Here is an 18,190-nt window from a genome sequence, read left to right as displayed (position 1 = left end):
GCATTGATACTGCCTTAAAGCTATTACGGTTCAGGTTGACAGATTCAGTCCGTCCATTGGTTTAAGCGAGTTAGATACCTTAACGATCATCAATTTGGCTGAAAATTTGCAGAGATGATCTATACACTAGTACCTAAAAACTGAATGGTCGAGATATGGACATGCAACCGAAAAATAACCAAAAACTCAAACTTCACACGTTTATTTCAAAGCGGAGTTCCGCTCTGGATATATATATATATATATATATATATATATATATATATATATACAGATCCTATCCAGAGCGGAGCTCCGCTATGAAATTAACGTGTGAAGTTCGAGTTTTGAATCACTTTTCGGTCTCATATCCATATCTCGACCGTTCAGTTTTTAGGTGCTAGTGTATAGATCATCTCTGCAAATTTTCAGCCAAATTGATGATCGTTAAGGTATCTAACTCGCTTAAACCAATGGACGGACTAAATCTGTCAACCTGAACCGTACTAGCTTTAAGGCAATTATCAATGCCTTAATGACCATCATTTTGGCTGAAAATTTGTAGAGACGATCTATACACTAGTACCTAAAAACTGAACGGTCGAGATGTGGATATGCGACCGAAAAGTGACCAAAAACTAGAACTTCACAAGTTAATTTTCAAAGAGGAGCTCCGCTTTGGATAAAATCTGTATATATATATATATATATATATATATATATATATATATATTATAGACACACACACACACCTTCTCTTACATCGTAATGATTTGTTTCTCTCTGTTTGATTTTCAATTGTATAACAGCAATTGTATATGTACTGTTGATTGCTTGTATTTGATTGTTTACAAGTTCAATTTGATTAAGTCTGTAAGTCCAAGATTTGTTATAGCTGTCCAGATTTTATCTTACCACTATTTTGCTTTTATATTTCTTCATAGTGAGATATTCATCTCTGGCAGGTATATTGTGGATGTGAGTCACTATGGCCATCAGTTGGCGAAAACAACATCCGGGTTGTTCGTGAGAAGGTTGGTGTTCAAGCAGGAAACAAATAGGGACCAATTCTTCAATGCAGCGAAGAAGGTCAAACATTTCCCCAAATTATTCTACGACGGAGGAAAGCTTCTACAAAAATACGAATGTTTGAAGCATATGCGATACATGCGTGTAAATGGCAAAGCTTCTTTTTGTAGCAAAGCCTTCAAAGAACTTTGTGGAAGCTTTACAGACCATTTTTGTCACTTCTACTATTAATTTTATGCATCTGCTTACTTTGGTGATTAAATTTCTGTATTTACATTTTTTGAAAAAGAGGGTATGTTCTTTATACACAGATTGCAAAAGTTTTTAGAAGATTAAAACAACCAAGTAAAAGGCGAATCCATGCTCTGTTATCAGTCTTTTTAGCATTACCGTATACTACTATGTGCTTGCGTTCAGATGTGCACAGCTTCAATCACATGATATATTTTGATAACAGCAGATTCTTATATTTTGAGAGCAGCAGATTCTCAAAATCATAGAAAATGATAATCTGTGCTCTGTATCAATTTGGATAGAAAAATCTAATTTGAAGGGTGGCATCTTAGCTTCATAGCTGTCAAGGTTATCAAGACATTATGAGGCGCTAATGTCTCACTGCAATGCAGCAATTGTGTAAATTTTTTTTTGAAAATCAAATTTGCGAAAAACAAACCTAGACCAGTATGCTTAACATCTCAGGTGATGCAACATGAAAATTAAATTCTAAATTTCTTTTAACATTAGGTTAGTAGCTCTGGCAAAATCTGCTCAACTCTCCCAATTAACAATTAATAACTTAGTAACAAAATAAGCCATCCCAAAACAGGCTTCCAGCTTGGATAAACTTAAATGTACAATTTTCTATGAAATCAATAGATCAAAATTATTGCTTGGTGCTGTAATCACTACACACACATATCTCCTTGCATAAGAAACAATAAGCCAGTATTTAATAATCCAGTATTAAACCACATGTACAATCATAGTCCCCCTAAATTAATCAAGGCTTGAGGGCAGCCGCCCCAGCCTCATTTTCAAAAAAAATAATAATAATAATAATAATTCGGACTAAAAACCTTTCACAATCTATTCACAATAAGGGATGAATGAAACGAATAGGCCACATTGATCTTTCACAACAGGGTTCTTATGTAGTCATCATATAACATCAATGTCATCAACATCAAGTCCGTCATTAGATTCTTTGGTCTCCGAGTTACAGGAACTTATCTGCGGAGACCCAGCATGTCTGATTTCAATAGAGTTGACGTCCTTATCTGAATCAGGAGAACTTCTGCTTAGCTGAACCCAGTCTTTTGTTTTTGGCTGAAGGGTAAATGCAGTAGCTAAATCCTGCAAAATAAATGACCAAATAAAGCTCCAATAACGCTGCAATCATTACTGAAAAGAATATACAAAGATTTTGACATCAGTTTACCTCAACATTACTGAGTTGTGTTAATTGTATTCCCGAGTATGGAACTGGAATTGGGCAGGCAGCTTTCAACCAGTGGAAGAACCACTCTTCAATAGGATTGTAGTTCAATGGTCCAAAGATGTAGACTGGCCTTATAGAAGTTCAATTTACACCCCTTGATTCGAGCAAGCAGACATGGAATGATGTAAAGATTAACAATATAGTGTTTTAAGTTAATTTCATTTTATGCATTTCTTTCATCTTTTGAAAATGGGTTTTCGTCTCCAATTCCTACGAAATTGCAACTGCCTTAGAATCAGATCAAACAAACAATAAGCTTCAAGTTAGAGAACAACTCAGTTTGTTCTCCTAAACTTTTGACATATAATGTATCTAAATTATTACTGAATTACCAAAGAAATTACCATCAAGGTGGGGTTTATTCGTGAGTAGCTTGTTTCTAGAAACCCCATCACTCATATCAAAGCGGTTGACCATTCTTCCCGAGCATCACGGAAACGGCCTATCAACGTTGTGCCATGCATCCCCTTCACATCATCCCCAGTGTCATAATAATCCCGGTACAGAACCACTTTCAATTCTTTGATTTCATAAAGCAATAAAACAAATCTGTAGTGAAAGAACTAACAAAAGCATTGACAAAAACGACAGCCTTCTACCTTAGCAAAGCAGACAAAAAAAACAACAAAAAAACAAAAAATTTGAAGCTACCAAGTTCATCATGATTAATAATTAGAGAAAGAGAAGCAAGACTTTTATTCTATTTCACCCAAAACCAGCACAAACCAGCAAGCTTAAACTTACCCGCTTTAAGTTGACCTTTAAGATGTAACTGAATTAGATCAGTGTCCAACTGTGAATCAGATAAAATTATCATAAACTGTATTAAAAGATAAAAAATGGATGTTCACAACTATATACTGGACAAAAAAACTGATCCAGGCAAAACCAAACGTAGTAGCACATACCCGAAATTCAAGGAGTGCAATGCCTAAGGTAGAAGGGTCCTACTAGAGGAGGAGTCCAAGCTGTGCCTCTACAGCTACTCCCATTGTGCCTGTGCCCGTGGGGCACTGCTGGCTACTGTTTTCTCCTTCTCCTTCACCTATACTTCATAGATGCATACACATGGCTCAAGTAGCTAACCTAGAATATTAGAATGGAATTAAAGAAACTCAATTTTTAATTTTCATATTAACTGTTGACGTATACCTTTTTTTGTCAGAAAATTATTTTGCTCCTGCAACGCCTTATCCTGTCATAGAAAACAAATTCAATCCACCATATATTCAAAATCATATTTATGCACATTTTTATTAAATGTATAGAGAAATTAAATGTCTTTTCTCACCTTCTTCTGAAACGCTGAATGGAACCACGATAAAGTATCACCTCCACCGTAAGTCCTTCAGTGAGCAGATCACGCACTGACAATAATGTGATCAAACAAAAAATCATAAACCAATTAATTTTGCTCTTAAACTGACAGAACAAAACCTTATATAATATATATTAGTTATGTATAATATATACATATGATTCAATATAGCTACACTAAACAAAACTTTCTGGTGTATTGACCAGGGTTTTACATACCTTGGAATTCTTCTGATTGTCATGTACTTAACTGGGGTTTCCTCTTCTGGGTGACAGAAGATCAAATTTTTTGCCTAATTCCAAAACAACAGGTGATGGTTACATGAGGCCAAAATGGTTGCTTGGAAAGAATATAGTAAAAAATGAAGCCTGCACATTTATAAGGAAAGAAAGAACAAAGAAGGACTTGGCCAAAATTAATGAACAACTAAAGTTTCTGAAGTGCTTACCAAAATGAGGCCAATCATATTATTTAGATTTCCTGAATATATTGGTATACGACTGTGACCTCTGCTCATTATTGGACCCAGTGTATTCCTAAGGACAGATATAAAAATTATACATCAATGAGATACAGTTGAACATAAGTAAATACTATGTACGGATTAGAGTGATAAATATCTACATGTGAAGTTTGGAGTTTATGTCAAGGGTAAAATTTTCTGACATTGGATTCGAAACATCTTCAGCAGTTTTCTGCGTCAAATCCAAAGCACCACCAATAGTCGTAGTTACATGATGTGGCAACTCTCCACCTTTCCCTGCCTAAGGATGAATAACAGAATGTTATATAAAAACTAATAATTGATCAATTTCAACTACCACAGAAGATACGCAAAGTAATCGCATTTTGTAAGAACCAAACCTCATTCGCATGCAGATCCGCCAATGTTTTTAGCTCTGCTCGTCTAAGGAGCGCATAATGCCCTTCTCCAAGGAGACAACTCAACAGCAGATCCATCAATTTTCAGCTGTTGTTTTTAGCATTCTGGATCTATGTAATTGGCTTCAAGATCTCATTCTTTATAATCTAAATAACAATGAATTGAAGCTCAAAAGATCAGAGCTGCTGAATCAAAAACCAAAAAATGAAAACAATAACAAAAGTGGCCAACAGAAAGAATAGCTAGACCAAGTACAATATGACAGCAATCTTGTACACAAAAGAAAAAGAGATCAACTTTGTCATGAAAGCTAAAAAACTGCTGCCACCTAAATAAAACATTACAAACGAATAAATGCAATTTAACAAACAGAAAGAATAGTAGCTTATATCAAGTCAAGTATGTGTGATGAACTCCACAATATCATAAAATAAATCCCCTTGAACATATCATATCCCAGGTGCGTACCTCAATATCTCTGTAAAACCTCCACCCCAGCTTTGAGCTTTGCATGTTCCGAGTCCCTATACAACATTAAAATGACAAAATAAGTAATTCAGTAATATAAAAACACCTTAGGAAGATTACATTCCCTTTGAGGGGATAATCAGGAGAGTGTGCATGGCAATGATATTCAGTCGTATTATACAAAATCTCTACCAATGTCCTTTCACTTGGCAACAAATGAACATTGGAATAGAATATGCGCAGTAATAACATGCAATTGTAATTCTGAGTGATAGTTTTGCTGACTGTCTTAAGACATACCCCATTTTGAAGTTTGTCTTCAACTGCAATAGCACCAAGAAGAATCAAGTTCCTCTCTATCTTCTCAGCCACTTCCTTGACAGCTTCCTCCCGATACGAACTAACCAAGTTCTTGGCCTCAGTATATTCTTTGTTAATTCAAAATACTCTTCTTCATCAAGTTCAATTTCAATTTGACATACGTATACTTTATCACTACTACCACCTTATCTCTGACTACTTCACCATTACTTTCATTCATCATCAGTTACTGCTTCATCCTGCAGGGAAATAGCAGCTTCTGATATTTTCTGAGCCTTTTCTTCAAACATGGTACTATTACAACATGCAACTTCCAATTCTTTCATGGCATTCTGCAACAACTCCCTCAATTCATCCACAGTAGGGGCCTCTGATTCCTCTATTTTGTCTCTAGATCCCTCCTCTTATCTGGAACCACTTAATTCATCATCATGGATAGGCCCTACTCGAGATCTCATCATGACCTTCTACATATTCTATATTCTGACCATTCCCATTGACGGCTAATGAGTCATTACTCTGACACCGGGACCACCAAACCACTCTTGACCCTTAAAAACATTACAACAGCTACGAAACGAAGGCATTTTGATATTCGAACTCCAGCAACAATCATCAGCATTTTCTCTATAGGCCAAACGCGAAACCCAACAATCATTAAAACACACATGCCTCTTCACATTCTTCCCCAAACATGCTTTCACAGCAACTGTTGAATTACCCTGAAAGCTACACCCACCATCTCTACTCCCAAAAAAAATATGCGAATCAACACTTTCAACTTTTCAGAACTTTCCCCTTCACTCCCACACAACACATTTGGCTGCCGAAAACTAAGGCAAGATCCATACCTCTTCAACAACCCTCCACAAAATCTCAAATATCTCCAACCACAATCAGCATCACATTTCCCACACTCTTATTTTCTCAAATTTCAATAGCTCTTACAAACCACCTGGTCAAACAAACCCAACAGTCAGAATTTAAACAACTGGAATGCTACTTAAATCCAATCAAAGATGCAAAATTTCTAACTCTAGCCCTTACCCCATCAATCAATCCAATCAAACATTCAAACTTTAACAAAGAAATGAACACTTTAGTCAAAGCAAAAAACCAATATACTAATCAGTTTCGATGAACACAAACAAAAACCCAGAAACAGTAAATGTAAATGGTGCATGAGAGGCGGATTAACCGATCAAATTGAACAACTGAAGATTCCAAAAACCGTTGAATAGAGAAGTAACATACAGTTGAATAGAGAAGTAAGGGATTATCAGATTTCTAACCTTTCACCATTTTGTACAAAAATTAAAATCGATATTGAAACAAAGGTAAAAGAAGATGTATATTAGTCGTGTGTGAAAAGGTTCAAAAAAAAAAAAATATATATATATATATATATATTAATGAACGAACTTAATTTAAGGAAAAAAATTTCTGGTACTGACATTAATTCTTTATTAGTTTTTTACAGGGGTTTTTAATCATTAGGTAAGAATTGTAAAGGGTCTTAGGAAGCTAAACATACCCAATAGCACAGAAAGAGATGTAAAACGTAAATAAGAATCTAACATATCTGATTGAAAATAAGAATATTTTCAATCTGATAGAATTAAAAACTCAGAACAAAGCAACAGCAGCAAAAAACAGAAGCCTTTTTCTTTTTAAGGGAAGATCTGAAAAAGCCAAAGAAAACAACAATGAGATTCACAACATATTTATTCAGACTCAAAGGGAGAAATGGTATTATTTTTCCATGAGGTATATTTTTGAAAGCATCTTTAAGCATAGGAACTTGCTGACATTTGAACAAAGCAACAGCAGCAAAAGACATATCATTCTCCAAGCAATGAGTCAGCATAAAAAGCTCGAAGTTCTTAAAAATGAGATGGTCAGGTAACTGCCTAAAAAGCAGCCTATCAATTACCTAGGTATCTATACATACTATGGAATTGCCTGCGTTCTTTTGCCGTTTAATGTTAGTTGAATTCATATTTTGAACTTTGATTCTCTCGATAATTCATAATATTTACAAATGACTGAACTGTTGTTAGAGATAAGAAGTAACCCTTAAGATCTGTGGTGTTGAATCCTCCCTTCTCATTTATAAAAGATGGACAGCAAGATCATACAGAAGAAGGGAAAAAAAAGAAGAAGAATAATTCGTATATGTACCATGTTTCTATTCTTCTATTGGTATAACAGAGAGGAAATTAGTGTTTTGGATACCATTAATTTTAATATTTTCAATTGAGCATAAGAAGATTTTAGCCTGCATTGAAAGAAAAAAAAAAAGAAGAAAATCTCTCTGAACTTTGTAGTATAGACTGGCGAGGTTAGAGAAGAACAAAAAATCAAACAGCATAATTAAGAGCCAAAACAACATCTACGTAAGTGCCAATTTTAACCATGGCAATTTAGAAGGAATACTTGTTTTCTCAACAATGCATTATTGTGCTTATTTGCTTTTGCAGGTTTCACGGGACTTACAGCATATAGTAATTTTTTCAAAGTATGCAGTCTGGGGGGGGTTGTTATTTATCCCTGCAACTTCTGATCAGTTGGGAATTTGGTTGGATAATATGCTAAGGTTTCCGGTTCCTACATTGGTAGATGTGCAGTAAGAAGTGGACTACCTCAACAGAATTTAAACCCGTTACAGGTAGCAATGCATTCAAGGACAAAGAAGAGCTTGATTTAAAGTCAGCTCTCCGAAGGTAAATCCCAACTTTAATACTCATCAAGGGTACTTTCCTGATGGGATTAACATCTAATTTGACAATGTGAGGGCTGAAATGCTAGAAGCTGCAGTTGTTAACATGAACACCTTTGGCCGAGTTTAGGGTAAAGCTGTGCTCAACCACATATTCAACTAGTGCTCACATTCAATAGACTACTTAATATTCATAGAAGCTAAGTTAAACGAAGTCAAAGCATATAGAAGTTGCGGTCCCAGAACTATACCTGATCTCAACTCAGTCTAGTTCGCAATAATATGATCCTCTGAGTGATTACCCCAACCCAATGAAAAATCTCATTCAACTCTAGTGCTTTTGAAAACCCAGTAGTTACAATGCTGTCAGCTGGTGTACCACAAAAAACTCACCCGAAGCTGCATCATAAAACAATTATAAAAGAGCAGATATTTCAGAGTTTTGAAGTTCACTGTTTTATTCACTGAACAAATATATTTTAAGCTAAAAGTGAAATCAGCAGAACACCATTTAGTCCAGCTGCAATTAAACTAAGGCTCTGTTACAATGACAATCATATAATTTAGAACATACACCACCTCTAGAAAATTCTCATGTTTATTTCTTCCAAATTCACATCAAGTGCTGTTCACTTTTTCTTCATTTGTAAGCTTATTCACATTCACAGAAATACAAAGAAAGAAAGAAAAGTCAACAGATTCAAATATAAAGCCACATGAAGAGAAAGAACTAATCAGCAGGCATTCTCCTTTTTTTTTTTTGGGCATTGATTCAACCATAACAAAGCGTAAACCATTGTGACATCAAATCACATTTAGCTGCTGATCTTTTCTACTTATACTTTAAACCTCTTATTTCCAGAACCACACAAAACTTGTAACCTAGGAATCCACTAATCAAAACTATAAAAAAAAAAAAAAAACTCACACATAGATTTAGGATGTCAAATTTGAAATATGCAAAAGCTGAAAACTTGTTAAAACAAAAGAATAAGACTACATTTTTAAATAAGCTACTTCAGAATCACAAGATTACAATGATTAAATATTAGGATGCTCAGGCTCATTCAGAAAAGAGCAAACAACCCTTGTTCACACTTTTAAATTTGTTAAGAATTTTGTGTTCACTTCTGGTTTTGTCCAAATAAATCAGCAATATAATGCAAGTAAACATCATATGATCATGACATACATACCACACACATAGAAATGTCAAGATATTGTCCCTACAATCTAAGTCTAAGCACTTCACTGAAGTGTAGATTACTATTGCGGTGTGAGGAAATAAATGCATATAGATTTTGAGCAATATCTTTGTTATTGTTCATACAGATGTACATCAGCTTTACCTGTTCTACATATCTTTTCTGATTAGAGAACCCAATGCTCTCTAATGAAGCAACTACAGTAGTACAGAAATGAAATTGTTTGTTTATGTTTCAATTGTTAAATTTCCATAGTTGACCTGAGCAAAATAAAACAAGTTTCAAAACAATGAGGGAGGAGAGCAGCAAGACCTGAATTGGAGTTCAAGTCTCCTCGCTACTTGACCAAAATCCTTTAGAGCTGAAGAGGATGGATAAACCCCAAAATCAAGTCTCTTGGCTGCTTTTATCTCTGACCATCGATTTTTAAACAGTTACTTTTGATCATCAGAACAGAACGGAACTGTACGCTCTCCTCTCTCTCTCTCTCTCTCTCTCAACTACCAAAATGGATGCGGTGGCAACCAAAGAACTGAGCAGATGGCACGACGGAATCAGGGCAATCGAGTAAAACTCTGCACTTGCAGGGGTAAAGTCGTCACTACGTTATTCATAAGGAATTCACATTCATTTTTGTTTTAAATACACACCCCTCTAACTACTTCATACACATTCATATTATTTTATTTTATATTTTAAATCAGATTTTATTGGTAGGTTGAATGACCAAAACAGACATCTATGTATTATAATTTTTTTTTTAATAAGTCATATTTCCTTATACTATTCTTTTTTTTTTTTTTTTTGAAGAAAAGACTTTTATAAAAGCCCCCTAATGGGGTTGATTACAATCAAATGCAAGCACATCCAGAATGCAATCTGGTGCACTATCAAATCTACAAGACCATAAGCTATATTAGCTAAACGGTGTGCTACAATATTACACGTTCTGGGGGCATACTCAATTGTCACCCTTGGCATATGCAGGAGGAGCTGTTTTATATCATCCAGTAAACCTCTCTCAGGCAACCTGGTATAATGCACATCAGTGACATCCACAGTAGCTTGTAAACAATCTGTTTCCACAATGGCCTCTTCAACTTGCAATTGCTGCAGTAATTGCAGACCCCGCTTAATAGCATTGAGCTCAACTTGCTTTGGAGATGATACATGTGTAATTGGGGATGCCAAAGCAGCACGGAACACTCCAGTATCATCACGCAGCACAACCCCAACTCCGCCCACGTTATTTGTAGGCAAGAAACTGCCATCTACATTCAGTTTCCATTTCCCATTTGCAGCTGGTACCCATCTTTGGCTTGGACGAGGTTGTTTCGGCTTTGCATCTACTGTCTAGCCTTCTAAAACTCCTCCAACCATGTGAAGGCTCCCAACACCAAATCACTTGCTGACTGACAAGCATCATTCCATAATTTATTGTTCCTATTCTTCCAAAGTGCCCACAAAATGATGATTAACTTTTCAAATATATCAGATTTCAAGTGAATGGCCCTTTCCAACATCCATTCTTTGAAGTGGATATTTGGAAGGAAACTTTCACCCAAATTAAACGGTGGAGCTAATAGAATGGAGTTGGCAATGGGGCACTTACAGAATAGATGGCTGCAATCCTCATATTGATGCGAACACAATACACAACTTAAAACTCCAATGTAGCCTTTGGTAGTTAGTTTGGCACGAGTTGGTAATAAATCATTGCATGAACGCCAAAGGCATATTTGAACCTTACCTGGCACCTTTGCCTTCCACAATCTCTTCCATAGCTCCGCATAGGGATCACCACTAGAGGGAGATGCCGAACAGTTATCAAGTACCACTGCCCTGGCTATCTAATAAGCAGTACGAACAGAGTAAAAACCTCGACGCTCAGGATTCCAACTAATGGTATCTTCTAAACCCCAACTACTAAGAGGGATGCATAGGATCTTCTCAGCCACAGGAGCATTAAAAACTGATCATACCAAAGACACACTCCATTGCTTTGTGGAATCATAAATTAGGTCGGAGACATTGGTAAGAGTACATCCATCCGGTTTTTGCACAAGATACTGCGGACAATCTGGGATCCACTTATTGTGCCACATGTTGATGTGATTGCCATTGCCCACTCTCCACTGAACCACCGCTTGTAGTACCGGTCTTCCATTCAAAATACTCCTCCAGGAGAACGAAGGAGCCTCTCCTATAAATAGTTAAATAAACACAACAAATTTTCTATACGTGGCCTTCCCATTTAATACAAAAATAAAATTACAAACCAAATTTCTTAAATAAATTGTAATTAAATGGGGTGAGAAACCATATAATTTAGAATTTCAGAATCAATAGCATTAAATATTTTTAAAACATATGGCTTTACTCCCATTTTTAGTTTAATTTCCTTTTTGTTGTTCCAAAAGTTACGATAAGTTAATTTTGTTGTCTAATACAAAACATCGTAAGAAAACTTTGTAATTGTTAATTTTTTTTTGCCCCTCCAATGACAACTTCGTAGTTCTGCTACTGTGGAGAAACTACTGATATAGCTAATTTTCACATATATTTGAAGGAAGTGGTGTTAGCTCAGTGGTTAGAGCATCCACTACCTATGTACGAAGTCATGGGTTTGAGTCACCATGGGGGTAGGAGTGAAACCCTTTGATCCTCTTTATTTTATTTATTTTTTTAAAAAAAGGAAAAAAAACACATATATTTGAAGGAAACAATAAATTTTTATGAATTTTTTAATAACCAACACAAGTAATCAATATGGTCATTTACTAAACGTCAATATACTAATATAAACTAATCATATTAAATATAGCCTTAATAAAGTCAAATAATGAGATATGATAATGGTCTTTGAGATTAAGGATATTTTAGATACTTTAGGTTGTGCATTTAGTAAAATATTAGAATGATAAATTTAAGCAGGATTAATTTCAGTTTATCCCATCTCCATTGATTTAATCCTATTAATTATTCGAGAAAAAATTATCTCATTAGTTGACTGAAATTGATATATATTAAATTTTCATTAAAAAAAATAAACACAAACAAAATTACTTAATTACCCGGCAACCTCCGGCGAGGTCACAAAAGCTACTATCACAAGCAACAAAAGGTATTTTGGTGAGATTTTCGGCAACTTCCGGCAAGATCAGAAAAGCTACTGTCACTAGCAACAAAAGCTACTCTGGTGAGATTTCCGGCAACATCCGACAAGGTCACAGAAGCTACTGTCACAAGCAACAAAAGCTATTGTCACCAAAAAAAGCTACACCCTCCAACACCAAAAACTACTATCCCCACCAACAAAAGCTACTATTACCAACACCAAATATTACTCTCATCAGTAACAAACGCTATTGTCACCAACACAAGAAAGATACTCTCACCAGTAACAAAAGCTACTTTCACCATCACTAAAAACTACTATCATCAATGCCAAAAGCAATAAGCAAGTAGAACAAAAACTATTACAACGCAAAACAAAAGCTACTCCCACAGACTGAGAAAGCTATTTTCAGAGATTAACAAAGCTATAGAAATGTACAATATGCAACCAAAATTAAAAGCCACTGCAATTGAGACAAGAAAACATATTTAATGATACAAAAAGTATGCAGGGTTCAACAATGATATAATTATGGAAAAAGCTACTTCTATAGTTGTAAAAAGCCACTACCATAGTTGTATAAAGCCACTGTCAATGTTGTAATGCTACTGTCATTTTTCAGATGGCCTCCGTTGATGTTTCTTGTTGTCAAGCTCTACCACATTACAGTAACCATGGACATTATTTTGCCACCTTCAGGACCAGACTTCATTTCAACATTTCTTAGTTGGCCGAATGATCTCTTGTCAATGGAGGCGTCACTACTCAAATTCACATAATTTTTAGAATCTACCACTGCAAATGCAAAGGAGAGAATTCTGCAACAAGATACAACAAAACATTAGTATTTGAAATGCAAATTAAAAACAGTAACGTGCCGCTGCACCGCAAAAATTGCACTCTTTATCAACTATATAATCAAAAACAAGCAATCTAAAAGTCCACTAATATAGATACAGAAAGCTATTATGACACATGTACAAAGATACTGAACCAGTAACAAAAAACTACTGACATAGATATTGATTGCACAAAACCAACTGATTATCCATGTTGATAATGTAACACAAATCCCCAACAAGAAAAGCTAGAGATACTAAATCACAACAAAAAGATAATTGAATTTCATTTAGAATCATGCTTTTCCAATTTGATAAGCTATTGACGAAAGACCACTTGAAAATTAAAATCAATCCAAATGAAAACAAAAAAAAGTTAAGGACATCAGATTAAAAAGATACTAACATAGAGATAAGAAGCTACTATCACTGTATTGAAAAAACACTGTAACAGTTGTAGAGAGCTACTGGCTTGAAATCAATCAAAATAAAAAACAAAAAAGTTACGGACATAAGCGTGGAAAGATACTAACATAGCGATAGAAAATTATTATCACTCTGTTGAAAAGTCACTATAACAATTATAGAGAGCTACTGACTTGAAATCAATTAAAATGAAAACAGAAGCTAATGACATCAGCTTAAAAAGATACTAACATAGGCATAGAAAGCTACTAACAAAAGACAATAAAAACTACTACTTTCACCATTTCAATAATTCACATCCTTGACAAAAACTATTAATCCTGAATGTAATTATCACCATATGAATTTACAACTCTGAAACAATAGCAATGGATCAGGTGGCAACATTATTTTACTTTTAGTACTTTTGTCACATCAACCAAGATAATATGTGTGCACCACCCAAAACTTTGAAACCTTTGATGCACATACCAAGGTCTAAACTTGAGAACTTTCATATAGCATCAGAAACATAGCATAGCACTAGAGGAAAAGATGTTATACTAAACAATATAATTAAAAGAACTACTCATCCATATACCACAATAGGAATAGAATCACAACCAGATGTGCCTAGTAATGCGCCAGCGTGTAGTCATAGTCAAATCCATAAACTTGAATAATGAATATATATTGTCCAATCTCAAATTTTTATTTACACATATCCCTAATTTGGATGTATGACATTAATCCATAACACAACTGACAAGAGTAATTAAGGTCAACTGAGAATCATAAATGATGGATTGACAAACCTTTCAGATTTATCTTAGGCATTTCTTTGAGTGCCTGTGGAATCTTAAGGAAACTCTGCTTTGCGGCATCAAATTTATGCCGGATCTTTGCTATCTCATCATTAGCAATCACTGAATCTTTGCTATCTCATCATTAGCAATCACAGTCTCTCCATTTTCAAATTTCAACACCGTTGGCTCGGGTGTAGCAATTGCTCCATAACTTCGAAAATCTAAATCTACGTAAAATGATAGCTCCATTCATTCGTAATGATCAACAGACAAGCACATTTACAGTTAATGTTATAAATCATGGTGCAACTCATTTTCTGTACGCTTCCAATATATATAGCATTCTCAATTATATACAAAATATTCAAGCAATTGATGAACAAATTTATATCGATATTTGAGATTTTGAGAGAGAGAGGAAGTGAACCTTGTAGAGCTCCAGGTGATGAAAAGCTCATCTTCTAATTAAGATTAGGAGCCTTCGTCGGAGACGCCACCGCTGTAGTCGTAAGAAGAAATCGTCATCTGACCAACGCTTCGATCTTGCAGGAACAAACGGCCTCTTAATCAGCTCCTCTGCCTCCTTCTCCACACCTTGGAAATCGTTACCGGTGAACAAATTACAGGGAATTAAGGGAGAAACTAGTCGCTTCGATCTCACCAGAACAAAAGGCCTCAGAACCATTGGTCACATTTATAAATCGGTGGTGATCGTGCGCCGGCAGAACGAGCGGTGGTGGCAAACGCGTCTACGTTGACAGGAGAGAGAGAGAGAGAGAGAGAGAGAGATTGAAATAATTTGAACCAACGCAAAATTTTCTTTGAGATATATCTGGAGGGTATAATAGTCCTAGCATAAAAAAATCATCACGTGTTTTGGTCATGAAGTGGCCTTATGAAGACAAAAATATTTAGGTAGCCTTATGACTAATATAAGTCTCAAAATGACACTTATATGTAATTTTTTAATATTTAAACCTTTTGTTTTAAGATTTTTTTGGTATTGCCTTTGTTTTTATCATTTTTGTTTCTTTTGACTTTGGCAGCAAATTGATGCCAATTGAAATGCAAGCTCAATGTATTGTAGTGAAGATGCCAGCGGGGAGGAGCGCAGGGTCGCGCGTAGAGGCAAGCGAGGATGTGCAAGCGAGGCTAACCAGACTGATTTAGCATTTCTGATGGCCAGTTAAGGGCTTTTCCAACCGGTTCTGGTGGTTCAGCTGCCAGTTCTGGATTCCTAGGATTGAAAGCTTCAATGTATGTGGCGGAGGAAGCTAGGGTTTGAAGTTTACGATTTAAGGGTTTCAAGTTAGGGCTTCGTGCTGATAACGTGTTTAAGGAAAACTGAAATTATGAGAGAATTGAGTCGTGCTTTCATTGATAATAGGGGGTCCTTTATATAGAGGATTACAAGCAAAGAATTAGAATTGTACAAGGAAATATAATCGTACATTGATTGGATATCTACGAAGATATCTCCGAGAATATCTCTAATATTAACCTTATTACAACTAGAGCAAGTAACTTAGAGTTTGAGCCAAACATATATTATGAATTTACTTAAACATAACCTATTTTTTCTTTTAGAAAAAAAAAGGATTGCATATTGCTAAAAAAATTATGGATTAATTTCAGTTTACCCCCCTGAGGTTTGGGGGTGTCATCATTTCACCTCCTCAACTTTCAATTTTGAATTTTTACCTCCTAAACTTTCCAATTTCAATCAGCCGTGTCCAATTTCTACAATTCCGTCCAAATTGGACGTTAAGTTTGACTTTTGAGGGCTAAAATGGTCATTTCAACATAAAAAAAATTATAAAAAATAAAAAAATAAAAAAATTTTGCCTGTTTTTTAGTTTTTTTTTTTCTTTTTTTGGTTTCTTCGTTTTTTAAATTTTTTTTGTTTCTTCGTTTTATTTTTATTTTTTTATTTTGTCTTCAACCTATACACCACAAGTTATAATAGGTTTATAAAAATAAAAAAATACTCTAGGTAGTTGAAAGCCGCTCGCTGGTCTACTATATTTGTGACATATCTCCGATAAAGTGAAGAATTTAGGATATATCCTTAATAAAGTGAAGAAATATCTGTAAAGAATAATTTTACACTTTATCTGTAAATAAATATCTGTAAAAAATTATTTTACACAGATATTTCTTCACTTTATTGGGGATATACAGATATTTACAGATAAAGTGTAAAATCATTTTTTACAGATATTTCTTCACTTTATTGGGGATATATCATAAAATTCTTCAATTTATTGGAGATATATCACAAATATCGTAGACCAAAAATGATTTTACACAGATATTTCTTCACTTTATTGGAGATATACATATATTTATTTACAGATAAAGTGTAAAATTATTTTTTACAAATATTTCTTCACTTTATTGAGGATATATCCTAAAATTCTTCACTTTATCAAAGATATATCACAAATATCGTAGACCAGCGAGCGCCTTTCAACCACGTAGAGTATTTTTTTTGTTTTTATAATCCTATTATAACTTGTGGTGTATAGGTTGAAGACAAAATTAAAAAAAAAAAAAAAAAACTAAAAAACAGAAAGAAAAAAAAATTATTTTAAATTTTTTTATGTTGAAATGACCATTTTAGCCCTCAAAAGTCAAACTTAACGTCCAATTTGGACGGAATAGTAGAAATTGGACATGACTGATTGAAATTTGAAAGTTTAGGGGGTAAAAATTTAAAATTGAAAGTAGAGGGGGTGAAATGATGACACCCCTAAACCTCAGGGGGGTAAACTAAAATTAATCCAAAAATTATTAACCCACATCCTTTTTTATTGATACATATGCAACAAATATCTTGTCTCAAATTTCACTCTTTTTGCCCTTCTTTATCCTTTGCACCCTCTACTCCTCTTTCTCTCGAATATATATCCATTATATTCTCTTCTTAAATGTCGCTCCCTTTGAGACACATCTTAAAAAACTATGACACGACTCTCCCTTTGAGAGAAACCCTAACTCGGCGACGACCAAGGTGCAAACCTCTCATCCGGCGATGGCTCTGGTACCTCGGCTGGCCTTGACCTCGCCAATGTCATGTGGTTCTGTTGCCAAACGGGGACTACATGGGCTATTTAGGTAGTCCTTTGATTGGTTTGCTCAAGTAATCTGGCAGGTGAAGGTTGGGTTTTGAGTTTTTGGTAGGAGATCTCTGGGAGGTGGCCGATCTTGTTTGATGGAGGCTTGGATTGATGGCGCGATTCGAATTCGGTGGCTGCTTCGATTGGGGAAGGTGAAAAATCGAGATGCGGTGGTTTCGTCTTGTTTTCTTGTGGCAACGTGGTTCGTCGGGTTTTCAGGCATGGCGAACTGTGGCAGACTTGGGGCGGCGGGGACATGACGGAGCATGCACTGGGTCAGGACTAAGCTAGTGATGCAGCTTGTGGTGGCGTGGTTTCATCATGTTTCTTATGGCGGCGGGGTTAGTCAGGTTTTCAGGACTGGTGAACTGTGGCGTACTCGGGGTGGTGGGGGACATGACGAAGCAGGCATTGGGGCTGCGCTGGAATTTTGGTGGTCTAGAGGTGGTGTGCTAGATCTGGGTCGAGCCAAGCCTACTAGGC

At 35.4% G+C, this 18,190-nt stretch overlaps 1 long non-coding RNA gene across 26 annotated transcripts; it reads right to left on the bottom strand.

The window, feature by feature from the left end:
* Positions 1–1,926: 1,926 nt before the first annotated feature.
* On the bottom strand, positions 1,927–15,382 carry LOC112192798. Of its 26 annotated transcripts, none has more exons than XR_005808054.1 (19): positions 15,016–15,382; positions 14,598–14,815; positions 13,109–13,356; positions 12,495–12,659; positions 9,733–9,995; positions 8,467–8,614; positions 5,476–6,451; positions 5,176–5,231; positions 4,689–4,853; positions 4,449–4,588; positions 4,273–4,360; positions 4,043–4,116; positions 3,798–3,873; positions 3,659–3,701; positions 3,415–3,551; positions 3,251–3,299; positions 2,851–2,973; positions 2,447–2,734; positions 1,927–2,361 (listed from the first exon to the last, which is right to left on the bottom strand). It is a non-coding gene; the product is annotated as an uncharacterized LOC112192798 (long non-coding RNA). The 26 variants fall into 26 exon arrangements; XR_002933616.2 differs by having other exon boundaries at positions 2,447–2,716; XR_005808056.1 differs by having other exon boundaries at positions 2,447–2,600.
* Between the last annotated feature and the right edge of the window lie 2,808 nt (positions 15,383–18,190).

Source organism: Rosa chinensis, chromosome 3 (assembly GCF_002994745.2).
Source record: "Rosa chinensis cultivar Old Blush chromosome 3, RchiOBHm-V2, whole genome shotgun sequence".
Taxonomy (NCBI): domain Eukaryota; kingdom Viridiplantae; phylum Streptophyta; class Magnoliopsida; order Rosales; family Rosaceae; genus Rosa; species Rosa chinensis.
This window is presented reverse-complemented; position numbering and strand designations above follow the sequence as displayed.